Source organism: Alligator mississippiensis, chromosome 2, assembly GCF_030867095.1.
Source record: "Alligator mississippiensis isolate rAllMis1 chromosome 2, rAllMis1, whole genome shotgun sequence".
NCBI lineage: Eukaryota > Metazoa > Chordata > Crocodylia > Alligatoridae > Alligator > Alligator mississippiensis.
Genome location: NC_081825.1, coordinates 150,027,806 through 150,041,283, shown reverse-complemented (window position 1 = coordinate 150,041,283; position 13,478 = coordinate 150,027,806). Strand labels below are relative to the sequence as shown.

General features: G+C 41.3%; 1 protein-coding gene across 10 annotated transcripts in view; it reads right to left on the bottom strand.

Annotated features, from left to right (window-relative positions):
- PTPN13 (protein tyrosine phosphatase non-receptor type 13) overlaps window positions 1-13,478 on the bottom strand; it is a 234,938-nt gene that overhangs the window by 188,142 nt on the left and 33,318 nt on the right. For 9 of the 10 annotated variants that reach the window (XM_019488152.2, XM_059722262.1, XM_059722263.1 and 6 more), the window contains exon 2: window positions 1,214-1,328. The exons of the other annotated variant lie outside the window; for it this stretch is intronic. The gene's annotated coding sequence lies outside the window, so the exon portion shown is untranslated. The remainder of the gene's footprint in view (window positions 1-1,213; window positions 1,329-13,478) is intronic. 10 annotated transcript variants of the gene reach the window in all.

The following is a 13,478-nucleotide window of genomic DNA, read 5'->3' as shown; positions in this document are numbered from 1 at the left end:
GCAGGCAGTTCATTGATCATCAGTTTCAAGACAGAGAGCAAGTTTCAGATGGTCCAGCTTCTCTGAGAGTTCTCATCATGGCTGTTGCCCCCTCCTCCTGGGCAGTCCTTAACTTATAACCTTGTGACCTCATTTACTTGATCCAATGAAGGCCAGCGACTGTTGGCTACCAGCCATCCAATTTGAAATGCATCACTGGTTGCTGGGTAGACTGGCAGGGTCTCTAGCCCCCTCCCAGTCATGATGACATTGCTTAGCACCCAGGCATGTGAAGTCAGTCACATAGGCAGAGGGAGCAGGTTTCTCCCTCCCTCTGGAATGTATCCAGCTCAGGTTACAACTCGGGGTTACCTGAATCCGATGGGGCCAGAGTTGTCTGCCCTCTGCCGTGACCATGGTAACCAAATTGTCAGATAGCAGAGGTTGGTGGGAGACAGAGATGGTGTTCTGCCCCACTCCCTGCCTGCATTCACTACAGTGTAGGCAGAACCATCAGTGAAATGGTAGAAGTGGTTTTTAACTTTAAAAGCATTAGTGCAATTGTTACTAGATCCCACTCTAATTTGTGTCACAGGGTAGAAAAGGCTCTTAATACAATCCACTCCAATGGAATAAGTAAAACATTGCATTATGATTGTCCAAGGCATTCACAAATAAATGATTCCAGCCACAAATGTGGAAGAGTGCTGCCAGACTGGGAGGCACAAACTGTGCTGTAAACATAAAGTAAAAGTATACATGTATTGGCCTTAACAAATTCAACAGAAAGAAACTTAAGATCCACACATGCAGATTCATTCAACACATTCATGTATCTCACACACTGCTTGCACACTAGGAAACCAATGCAAGTAGAATCCAACCAAATTTGGTAGCCATTGAAAGTTGTTATCATACAATATCTCATTGCTTATCCATGTACGGCACTAGTCCCAGGAAAGTGGCTTTTTAAAGACCTTGCTTAAATTAGCAGAGGGCTCACAGGAAAAAAGCAAGACAGAAATTTTAAACTAAACTAATGGTATTGAGTTTGAGGGTTTTAAGGCATTAAATATAAAACAGCCACTGAAATTTGTATTCTTAGAGTATCAGAAAGCCATCCATCAACAAAGTTGGAAAATATTTTTTTTTAGAACCTATAACAACTTCAAAACAACTTTGGTTTGGTTTTTTTTCATCATAGGATTTAAGGCTGCAATGCACTATTATATACCTTTATTTCTTCTCCTATATCATGTCTTACAAGATAGTTCCATTTTTCCTTCTGCACAATAAATTTGAAATAAACATTTTAGATCTCATCCGAGAACTGTGGTGTCTTAAGTGTTCTGCAAAACATGAAGAAGTTATACAATTTAAAATCTTATCAGCTACTACAATATCAGGAAAATATTTTTATAAATCTCATTATGAAAAACACATCAGCAATTTTGTCAAGAAGTTCCTAAAAATCAGACTACTACTTTAAAAGCAGAACGTAATATAAATGAATTAGGTTATGTATTATATATTCTGCAGTTTTGAATTTTAACTTTGCTTATGTTGACAAACAGAAAAGAGCAATAAAATATTCTTCTATTTTGAAAGTTTAAAAGAAATGCTAGAACATGACCAAAGACAAGTGAAAGATCTGGTTTACTAGCTGTAGTACACTTGAAAGCCTAGAGCTTTTTCAGACAAGATTCCTTGGGTGAATTTGAGATCTTTTATTAGACCAACCCAAATAGTTGGAGAAAAGTTATTACGCAAGCTTTCGGGTTCAAAAACCCTTCGTCAGGCTAAGGAAGTTTCAGCAGTTGGTGTGTGCTCTTCTTCACCCAAGGAATCTTGTCTGCCTAGAGCTTTTTCATACGTTTTACAATCTCATCAGCCTACGTTGCCAAAAATAATCTATGTAACAAAAGCTCAAGTAGCGTGCCATGCAGTTTCACAGACATGCTAAAAGTTGTGGAAAACTAAAGATTTAGTAGCTGCTAGAGTTTCTGGATCTTCATTTCATGTCTGCTGTAAAGTTACTTAGGACTTCATATCAGTTATGCTTTTGATGAAATTAAAAGTTAGAAAAGAAATAAAAAGATAGAGAATCTCTGTGTTCCTTCATTTTGTTCTACATTATCCAGAAACTGACAAAAATATCACTTCATCTCTATATAAAAGCCAATGGCATTTCATGCTTTTCATCCCAAATTCTGCACATTAGAATTGAAATAAGAGACAAATTGAACAAGTACCGACAAAATTCTGTGGATACTGTTTTATAAAGAAGGGTACTTTTCTTAGTCAACAGTTAGGTAAAAAAACCCTCCACAGCCTCTGCACCTCCTCTGCAGATTAAAGGTATGTAAGAAGGATCAGGGTTGGACAAAACATGTTACTTTAGGTTTAATAACTTGAAATCTGGATGCCTAATAAGGCTTCCAACTCCATATTTAGTTTCCTAATTATAAAATGACCTGATATTCAGAATAGCTAATCCTAATGAAGCCAACACAAGCTGTAAATCTTCAGAGAACCTTTGACATTCCAGTTACTAATTTTTTTAAGCCAATATCTTGATTATATTGCCATGCACTTTATGTGCTTCCATTTAACAACCTCCCCCTTCCAAGAATAAAATATTTTCATAAGTTTGAGTCAACCACTGGCAGCATGGTTTCTGACAGTATTCCAAGTGAGGAATCTTGGAAACAGTGATGTTGGATGTAATATTTTAAACTGGATTTTCAGACACATGCACACATTTGTGCTTAAGACTACAGACCTAATCTGCATTCACACACCCAAAACACAAAATAAGGAGAGAGAGAGAAAGGAATATACAACAGGCAGCCTGTTTTACCATTTATTCTGCTTAAGGATAAGGAACTTGTGCAAAGTCCATCTTTTTTACTTTTTCTGGGGAGTAGAGAAAAAAAGGTTTTCCCCCTGTTCTGTCAGTCATAATCCTTAGGTTTTGCAGGCTCTAAGATGCTGCTGTTGCAGATTTTTCCTTCATGTTAAATAACTCTCAGATTGCACGTCAAGAGTTTTGATGACGTATGAACTTGCTTCTCTGGTGCATTTTATTCACATCAACTAGCTATCTAAGTAGGATATTGTGCATACCACTCCCTTACTGTTGAAATGATTTATTACTAACTCAAGCTTTTTTTTAAGCTTGTAGGAGCAATAAGGAAGTTTTCCTTTGCCCATTTTTCCAGAAAAAAAATTGCTACTTATTCTTACCCCTCTCCCCATTGGCAGATGGGAAATTTAAACAAACATTAGGAATGGGGTAGACCTATTCTCTTCAGATAATCAAGGGATAGGAGAGGGATTCCTCTCAATATATATCTCTTTTTCCAAGGAAGACGTCAGGCTAGTAGAGTTTAAATCTCTCTTGTAATAGAGCAAGAAAGAGCAGGAAGCTTGCAGTAGAACAGAGAATGGTCTTTACCCAATAAAACTGCAGAAAACCCCCAACAAGGTACAAATCCACTGTATACCACTAGTGCTAGTAAATCCAGCTGAGCCATGCAGTGATGTTCATTGACACATGCACACTGCAAGTATTAGGACATGTGGATTTACTTCCAAGCTTTCAACTGATACTCTAATCTCCAATACCTGGAGTGTTTAGGAACATATTGGCAGACAAGGTTCTTTGGAGAGATGTGATATATTTTATTAGACCAACTAAATAATTGGAAAAAATGTTCTTTGCAAGCTTTCAAGAACAAATGCCCTTCTTCAGGCATAGGGAAAGTCTGTTGGTATTTGTGTGCTTTCCTGGGTAGAATAGAAGCCAAAACGCCAAATGCAGATCTGCAAAAATGCAAATGAATGGCAGTAAGGTTCAAAGGGAATGGGAAAAGTGTGAAAAGGCAGCTGTGGTGGGGAGAAAGGGGACGTGATAAAATGTAGCTGATAAAACCTGAGAACATATTGTGCTATTCTTAGAGTTCTGGCTTGCATCTACACTGTTGATATTCTCTCTGTTGCTCCAACCCGCCCCCCCCTCCTTCAATTCTTGATGATGAGGAGAGGTCAGCTTGCTGCACTGAATTAGTTTCACAGTGGAAGGCTGGCAAGGGTTGCTGCTGACAATACACTCTTTCCCTTTATTTTCTGTACTCTCTCATAAGAACCAGATAAACTTGTTTATTTGATGCTCCAAGTTAATGCAAACAAGAAAATCCACTTCCAAGCTGTTTATCAGAATCATGAAAGTCATATTTTCTATCAGACTTGATATGTTCTTTCATATGTTGAGAATTAACAGTGGTCAAGGCAGCTGACACTACACATCTAAAACTACAACATTATTCAACATGCTTTATAATCATGACTATGAAGGAAGCTTAAATCTTGTCATTCTAAACAGCAGCAAAATACTTGTATCCAAAGAATAACACAACACATCTCAATTTAATCTTCAGCATAAGAAACTGAGACAACTCCCTTGCTTTACTGGTGATCTGCTCCACCTCAGTAAAGTCAGCAAGGAAGAGACACGTACGTGTGTGTGTGTGTGTGTGTGTGTGTGTGTGTGTGTGTGTGTGTGTGTGTGTGTGTGTGTGTGTGTGTGTGTAATACTTCCAAAATTCATTTGGACTGCTAAGTAGGAACACCAGTGCCTTAAATAAATCTAATAAATGAAAGTGCAGAGCTCCTAAACCTGAAAGGATAGGTTAGCAATGGTAACCCTTTTTAAAGAAGGCAGCTGAGCCAATCTTATTAAATACCTGCAACAAAAATTCAGAGCACTAATCTAATGACACGTGAAGTCATCAAACATCAGAACAATATGCATTGCAGAACAAATCACCCTATGATATAGTAATACTTCTTCAAGATACACCAGATTCTATTCCATTTATTAGGAGCATAAGCAGACTTAGCTTGGCACACAATGAGCTGATGGTCAATCCCAACTGCAGGATTGCACTGGAGCTGTGATCCCGTGCAGTCTTGAGGCTGGGACTGGTTCAAGCGTCCGATACAGTCCCAGGGCTGATTGTTGGGCCCAGCCACAGGACTACACCGGTCTTGAGCCAGCTCTGGTTACCCAGTCAACACTTTCAATTTAAGGCATGAGGGTAACCAGTTACAAAAAGGTTACACATCTTTTGTGAAATATTTCTGTCTGGTTTTCAGTTTTGTCATGCCATTAATTCCTTGACTATGTGGCAGGGCTACTATTTATGGTGTGATTAACAGGTTAGTTGTATCTTAACTGTAACATCTGCCAGGGACCTAAACCTGATTTCTGTTCTACCCTGCTCAAGTCCCTGACAACAGTTAATGCAAAAGATGGATGGATCCTCCTCCCCATCATTGCTTTTTTGTGACTCATCCTTAAGGGTAATATGAAGGTGTGTTACAAAAGCAGATATATTGATTTTAAACACTTGAACTGGGGTGGAATAGAATTGTATTTAGATGTAAGCACAATTAGTAGATGTAAGACACCTAGTAGACTTAATATATTATGGCTTTATGTTCACTACATTTCTAAAGTAGACAGCATAATCCTTAACATACACACCCTTATAGGTATTTCTGTCTCTCTCTTAGTGGTTATGTGAAGACACCATGTAATAGCAGAAATCCCTTTGAAACTGCAGAGCTTGCCATGACACTACACAGGTTTTGATGTATGAAGTAGAAATAACCAATCTAGACTAGAGACCAAGACTGCTGAATGGCACCTGGGATAGTAGCTCCCTCAATCCCTTTCATTAAAATAGGAACAGGTACTGGCCACATGCTTTATACACTTTCTGCTCATATCTCAGCTAAAGGAGAATTAAGGCTATGGAAACATGTTCATTTCTGGGACTACAGAATTTCTGAACAAATGGATCTGCTATTTTTGCAGCATTACAGAGAATCTAAACATATGGTCACTCACTTTTTATAACACTACCAATGCCCTTGTAGCACTACAAATACAACGTGTCTATATGCTAAAAAGTTAGAAAAGATAACAGTTAAAACCAGTTTGAGAAAGGTTTAAAATTTTTCTTTGCATCAAAGTCAATCACCTGAAGGTTTTGTTCTGAAACAGTAGCTGCCCCAATTTAACTGATACGAGAATTTAAACCTCTTAGTTAATACCTGAAAACCTTTCCTATGTCTCATACAAAAGCCCTCCTGGTCTAGTACCAAGGAATTCATAGTCAGTTAGATATCAACTGGATAATTCTTAGTCACAACAATTAATACTTTGCTATATAAGCAGACCCAACAAAATCTACAGGGTTGTGTGCACAGTTAGGTAATATTCAATAGGAGATACAATCAGGTGTTTGGTAAAGAACTAGGCAAGATATGCCAGGAGACTCAGACTTTTGGTACACTTAAATGCAATGCCTGGAAATTAAGACTAGTTTTGGGATGCCATTGCAGCTCTTCATTCTGAGTTTCCTCTTTCATATGTAGGTTAAACATCTTTCCATTCATTGGATTTTCATCCTTTTTGGCTGGAAATAACATTTTCATTATTTTTAACTGTAATTGTAATAGGCAACAATTACATACCTTAAACAATTCCAACACCTTTCTTTTAGAAGTTGCTAAGTTTTTAATATAGTTCCAAACCTTTGCCCTGGATTGGTTTTAAAATCTGGATATTTACCTGTATTGTACTATCCATATAGCTGTTTTTTTATGGAGTTCCATTTCTTTTTTAAACTGTTTCCTTTTCAACTGCAAACCACTTGTGGGAAAACAAAAACAATCTCAGTCTCAGCTATCTCGGTACTAAGATGCACTTCCAAAAAGAACACCAGAACAAGAGTTATTTGTTTTGCTAGAATACCAGAACTTTTATTTAAAGCTAAAACAACCTAATTTTTGTACAGCTTGCATCTATCGTATTTTATATGCATCTGTTCAGAAGTGGGCTGAAAGAAATAGCAGTTATTTTTTTCCTCTCACTATTTTAGTGATGTTAATATCTGTGTATGTTCATGTAAATATTCGTAAACAAAGAACTCCACACTGCAGCCCCTGCTCAAGTTTAGTGAACCATTAACGTCATTGGATGGCTTATCGAGAAGGCTACTTTAAATTTCACATGACTTGCTTGCAATTGTCAAATGCAAAAAAGTTGCAGCCCACAGCAAAAAAAGGGGGAAACTAATGTTCATTGTTGCACAATTCCTCTCAGAAAGCTCCATTTTTTAGCTAGAGGAAAAAATACACAAGGTCTAGTTTTCTCCTCTTTCCAACAGTGAAATTTTCATTTAATTAAATGAAATATTGAGAAAACTGCTTCACGGTTTCTTTTTCTTACAAGATATTTCACTATGATGACACTAACTTAATGATGCTGCCTGTCTTTTTTCCTTCTCCAATGATAAAAATGCCCCTATCAATCCAATTAAAAGAAACAGAGTAGATAGTATGTTTCCATTGAGTCAGTTCTGTACCCACCTTATAGTAATTACTAGCCATTTGCCGGTCAAGAATGATGGGAGAGAGGGGCGGGCAGGAATGAAGCACTGCCACCCACCACCCTGCGCCATGGCTGCCTCCCAGGAACAGGGATGGGTGGGGAAAGCTTGCACACAGTGGCTGCCGCCACCATCCACGGTCTGGTGTGGTTGGTGCTCCACATCTGGCCATGCACAACCCACTCCGACACTCCGCGTCCGGCCCTGTGCGCCTCCCACATACTCCACTGCTCCGTGTCGGGCCCTGCGCCAACCCCCTCCTTGAGTCTCTCGCTGCATCTGCCCCTCGTGCTGGGCACGCAGCTCCTTTTACATGCTCCAGGGATCTGCCTCTGAAGTCTTCCAGACCTGACAGTTTACAGTCTTCAATCAGGGCTCCACCAATCAAAACAGCACGAGCTCAAGCCTGGGATTCAACCTAAGCTCTGAAAGTTGAGCCTGCTACAATCCAACACATTTCTTGCCCATCAGCCTCCCTGCTTAACCATAAATCTCACAGATGCCAGCCTACTACGGTTGCAGAGCTCAGTCTAGGGAACTAAAGTAGGCCAAGAACTGAAAAACATATCTAGGCTTGTGCACCACATGGGCTGCACATGCAATCAATCTTAAGGAAATCTTAAGCCTTAAAATCCTATCTGCCTGCTGAACAAGTGGTTTTGTAGAGGCCTAGAAACTAATATAAATCCAATAAATGAAAGAGCAGAGCTTTTAAACCTGCAAGAACATATTAGAAATGGTAACCCCCTTTAAAGTGGCAGCTGAGCCAATCTTACTGATCACTTGAAACAAAAATTCAGATCACTAATTCAATGATGCATGAAGTCATCAAACACCAGAACAATATGCATCACAGAACAGATTACCCTATGATACAGTGCCCTATTTACACTCAGGCTATGTACAGACAGTCAAAAAGCCCAAGGCAGGTTAATCTAAACTGCAAAGATTGAACCAATAAGCAAATAAACAGACATTTACTTCTGATTCAGGAAATGCAGCCACATGCCTGCAGTGACTCAAGCCAGAACCTGGGGGACACTAGAGCATGGCTCTCTAGCACGTAGCCAGCATGGGTTGTATGTTCACTTCCTCTTCCTGCTGCCCCTGAGGTTATGAAGTAACTGGCTGGGTTGATATCACAACAGAGTTGTCTTTAAGGTAACTTAAACAGGTATGGTGCACTGATTTAGTTATTTCTAATGTGAAAGAACAAACGGAAGTGATGGTAGGGACTCGAGCTTGCTGGGTTGATTTCAAGGCAGAAGCCTTTGGGCATACTTCCCTAACACTCAAACCTATTAGACTGACAGCAGTTTTTAGGCTTCTGTAAAGTCACAAGCTTAGCATGCAGATCCATTGTATGTGCAGCCTGTATACTGAAACCTAGCCTTGTGCAGTTCTTGACTCACTTTCTTCAGTCCCCTGGGTCAAGCACTGCAATTATGTCAGGCTGGAGCCTGTGAGATTTCTGGTTCAGTAGGAAGATTCTAACCGGCAAGACACTGATCCTTTCCTTGTTCTTTCCCTGACAGCCTCACTCCATCATCTTACCCTTGATTTTATCAATTCTTTCTGGAGAGAAAAAAAAAAAAGTTTCCTCAACTGGAAAGCCGGTTTATATTTGGGAAGTCTAATGTGTGTGAGGGTTGGTGTGTTGGTACATTGGGGGAAAGCATATCGGGTTGCCTACTCTGATCATTGGGCGATACTCTAAAACCAATTAATACAGTCCCTGGTTACTTCTCCCTTACTTCTGGGAGATGCTGTAGTCAAGGGGAGTCCCAAGTGCTATTGTTCCATTGGAAGCATGCTCCTAGGTAGCTGTGGGATGTTTGGAGCTGCATTTCAGGTGTTTAAGTCGTCAAGGCACATAGTTTTGGCTTCCTGCAGATCTAAGGGGTTCATAGGACTTTTCAGTTGGGGACCAATCTTTCCATTCCATCCCTCCCCTTGTAGGACGAGAATTCCCTCCACCCATTTTTTGTGTGCAGAAGGGGACAATGGGAGATATAAATTCTCCACCACAGTTTGGAAATTAAATAGATCTACCAGTGACTTGGGGATTGCTTCTAATCTTGGATGTAGAGGCAGGTATCACTATCTTCTAGAATAGTATCTACCCTCAAGCTCAGCAGGGTAATTTTCAGGACACCTGGAGATGCACGTCTACCTGGCCAAGAGTAGAACGCAGCCTAATGAGTAAAAAAGATGATGAAGTCCATAATTGCTCCACTGACTGCTAGTATCAGCAGTTCCCAGAGGTACAGCATGTAGGTGAGATGATGCCTATATTGTCCAATGGACTGGGCCAGGGACTAAGTGACAGAAGAAAGGGATTGTGTCCTCAGCTGGTTCTTTCTCTCTTTGACCTAGAATAGTTTGTTTTGTGCATTCTTGAATGCTTGACAGTTACATTTGGTGCTAGTTCTCTCTCTCTCTCTCACATTCATAGGATCATAGGAAAGTAGGACTGGAAGGAACCTCACAAGCCCATGTGATTCTGCCCCCTACTCAAGTCAGGATCATCCCTTCTGCTGCTTTACTGGCATGGCAGCAAAGAGGGGTATGGCTGCATTATTGCACTACCTTTGGATCCACCCCTGATTATATTGCTATCATTTTGCCCATTCATGAATACTCAGAGTTAAAACTGGTACCACTTAATGTGAGTATTAATGTGATGTTTTCTTGCCTGTGAAAGAGGTAGGCTGGGGGAGTACAGTTCATAGTATACAATAACAACAATATCATATCACACTTCAGATAATCAGGTACTACCTTTAACCACCATGATCCAGCCATATCTTTCAGACTTGCAAAATAACCCATTTCTCTAAATGGACAACATTTACAAAATCATTAGTAAATTGTGAGTTCAAGAAAATAATATACTTCTTATAAGGAAGCCTATGTGAATATCCTGTGTTGTGGATATTCATAATTCTCATGCATAAATAGGGGATACTGATCTTGCCTTAGAAGGAGAGAAAGGGGGGGGGAGAGGAACAATGACAATAACAACAATACTGACTGTGGCAGCACACTGTTTGTGCCTGCCACTTTAAGGGCCTGAGCCTAGCAGCCAGCAGGTGCCTGATTAGGGCAGCCATTTTAGATTCACGGCTGCCTATATAAGCAGAGCATTTTGCTGCTAATAGGCAGGCAAGAATGTTGCCTGGCTGCATGGTACATCCTGGAGGTAAGGGCAGGAGTTGTAGGGGATGGATTGGAGGCTCTTGGTCCTGGGCATGACCTAAAACTGCACCCTGCTGGGAGTGGGTGGCCTGGGGGGCGCTCAGTGGTGTGGGAACCCCCAGGAAATGCCAGGCCAGTTACCACCCTGGTGAAAGGCAGGTTAGGGTGCCTTAACCCCAGCTGCCACCTTTGGGTGGATTGGGTGACACTGGAGGTAGCGGGGCCAGGCACAGATGTGGCCACCTGAGCCCTATGGCGTACAAGACCCTGAGGAGGGATGAATTGACTTCATTTCCACAAATGAAGTCCATTGATGGCCATATAGAGTTAAAACCTCCCACTTTGCCCTTACATGAGCATTTTAACTTTTTAGCAATATTTTGGGATTGGTCAGGACACTTGTTTCCCTTTGTTGCATAAATGGGCAACCCCCACATGATTGGTCTATAGTAATCGGCAGATTTTCCCCAAGAAGGGCCAGCCTGTAAGCCGGACTCAAGCTCTGTACTCTGCATTAGAGCAGGTCATCATTTAAACCAACCTGAGCGCTTGACAGCCTTGAGAACCTCATCTGGAAACGGCAAGCAATGGATGTAGTGGGAGCAGAAGCAGGAGTTGACAAAGATGAGTAGAAAGCAGAGGTTGCAGGGATCAAGAGCAAAGAAGGAGACCGCAAAGATGTTGGTGGACAAAAAGCCAGAGAGTGCTTCTGGAAAAGAAACAAGGTGACAGATTTGGAGGAGCAAAGGTGCTGTGAAGGCCCAGATCTCCTGGCTTTGAAGAAGAGGGAGTGACATGGCTCTATTGAGTTTTCCTTTTTCCAGTGCAGTCATCATGTCCATCTGTGTGACTGCTAAAAAAATCAAGATGGGGAAAAGTCTTATGACAGCCCCCAGCAATAACCTCCCACAGTGCAAGGAACCTGCTATCATCTGAATCATGCTTTATTATCATCATGCTTTATTTTTTTTTATTTAGTGCTTTATTAATAAAGGTTTGAAATGTCATTCGCAGTTGTCACTGGCTCACTTTAGTTTCGATTTTACTGGTGGTGTTTTGATAGACTGCTATTATACTTCCTTACTGTACTTAGAGGTTGGACCCAATGTGAAGCACCAAACTTCCCCCTCTTTAACAAAATAGGAAAAACTGGAATCTTGCTCCCCTTTAGCAAACTCATAGCATCACCTTGTGCTCATCACTCTGTTCCCTTGGATGATGCCACATTGTGCCATGCCAGGGGGAGAGCCTGATTCCTAAATGAGTTAGTGCAGAAACTGGTCAAATGTCCCTTGGAATAATGTCTATTAGTAAGTCCTTGAAATCACCCCAGAGGCTTGTGTGAGGTGGCTGGTGAAATAGCGTTTACCTGTTTGTGGTAAAATCTAGGGAAAAGACACTTGTGAAGTTAGTTACTAAGCACTTTTGTTCTGCTCCGCTATTGTGAAGACACAAATGTCCATGAGTTCACTGGCTCAGCACCTCAGGTTAACTGATTGATATCACAATACAGAGCCTTGTGAGGTTGTTCTGTGCTATCCTAACAGAGTCTGAGATGACTTGCTCAGATCTGACTACCTTAGCTCTTTGTAATGTGAAAGAACAAATTACAGTGATACCAGAGGCCCAAGAGGGCTATAGCTTTCTGGGTTGATTTCAAGGCACAAGCCTCTGTGCATACTTCCCTAGTACTCAAACCTACTAGGCTCACAGCAGATATTAGTGAATAAAGTACTTAGTAACTAAGGTGAGGGACAGAAGTTAAGCACAAACCAATTTCAACTATCAGAACCTGGTTTAAACCTGTAGCAGAATAGAAGCTCAGTGCATATAAACCAGTTTCAAAATGGCTGAAACTGGTTTAAGATAAGCCTGCTACTACATTCAACCAGGTTTAACTGATTTAGGTCAAACAGGTTTATGAAACTTCTGTCCCAGACCCCTTCCTTGTTCAAGTTAAATTGCAGTCTCCCAGCATGCTTTGCAACCCTGGGCTATGCTGTGCTGTCTGTTCCAGAGAGCAGGGCTGGCCCCACCCCTCTATTCCCTAGCTGGAGCAGTGAGGACTGGCTCACTGGCCTCAGTAGCTAACTCACTGCCCCCCCCCCCCACCCATCCAGCCAAACCCTGGCTGTGGTCTGGGTATAGGGCTAGTAATTAAACTCGCCTTCCACCAAGTACAGAGCTACCCTGCCCTGCTGGCTGTGACTGGACTACAAATCCCAAAGGTACCTGGAAGCAGGAAGAGGAAGTGATGACCAACTTTGAAGAGTCCTGCTGCTGTGATTGTGGACTGCAAATCCCAGAGACCTTGGGATACACTTAAAAATCAGTACCAAAACTTTTGATAGATTTCATAGATGTTAGGGCTGGAAGGGACCTCTAAGATGATCAAGTCCAGTCCCCTGCCCCAGGGACAAGAAGTCAGCTAGGGTCAAAGGATCCCAGCAAGATAAGCATCCAAACATTTCTTGAATGAGTCCAGAGTAGGTGCCTGCACCACTTCTGGAGGGAGTCTATTTCAGGTCCTGGGGCCTTGGACAGTAAAGAAATTTTCTCTTATGTCCAGCCTAAAACAGCTTTGCAAGAGTTGAAGACCATTGGTCCTTGTTTTTCCTTGGGGTGCTCTGGTGAACAGATGTTCTCCCAGATCCTGATGTACACCTCTTATGTACTTATAAGCAGCTACCAGGTCCCCTCTGAGCCTGCGCTTTTCCAAGCTGAAGAGTCCCATGGCTCTCAGCCTCTCTTCATAAGGCCTATTCTTTTGCCCTCTGATCATGTGCATGGCTCTTCTCTGGATTCCCTCAAACTTCTCGACATCCTTCTTGAATTGTGGGG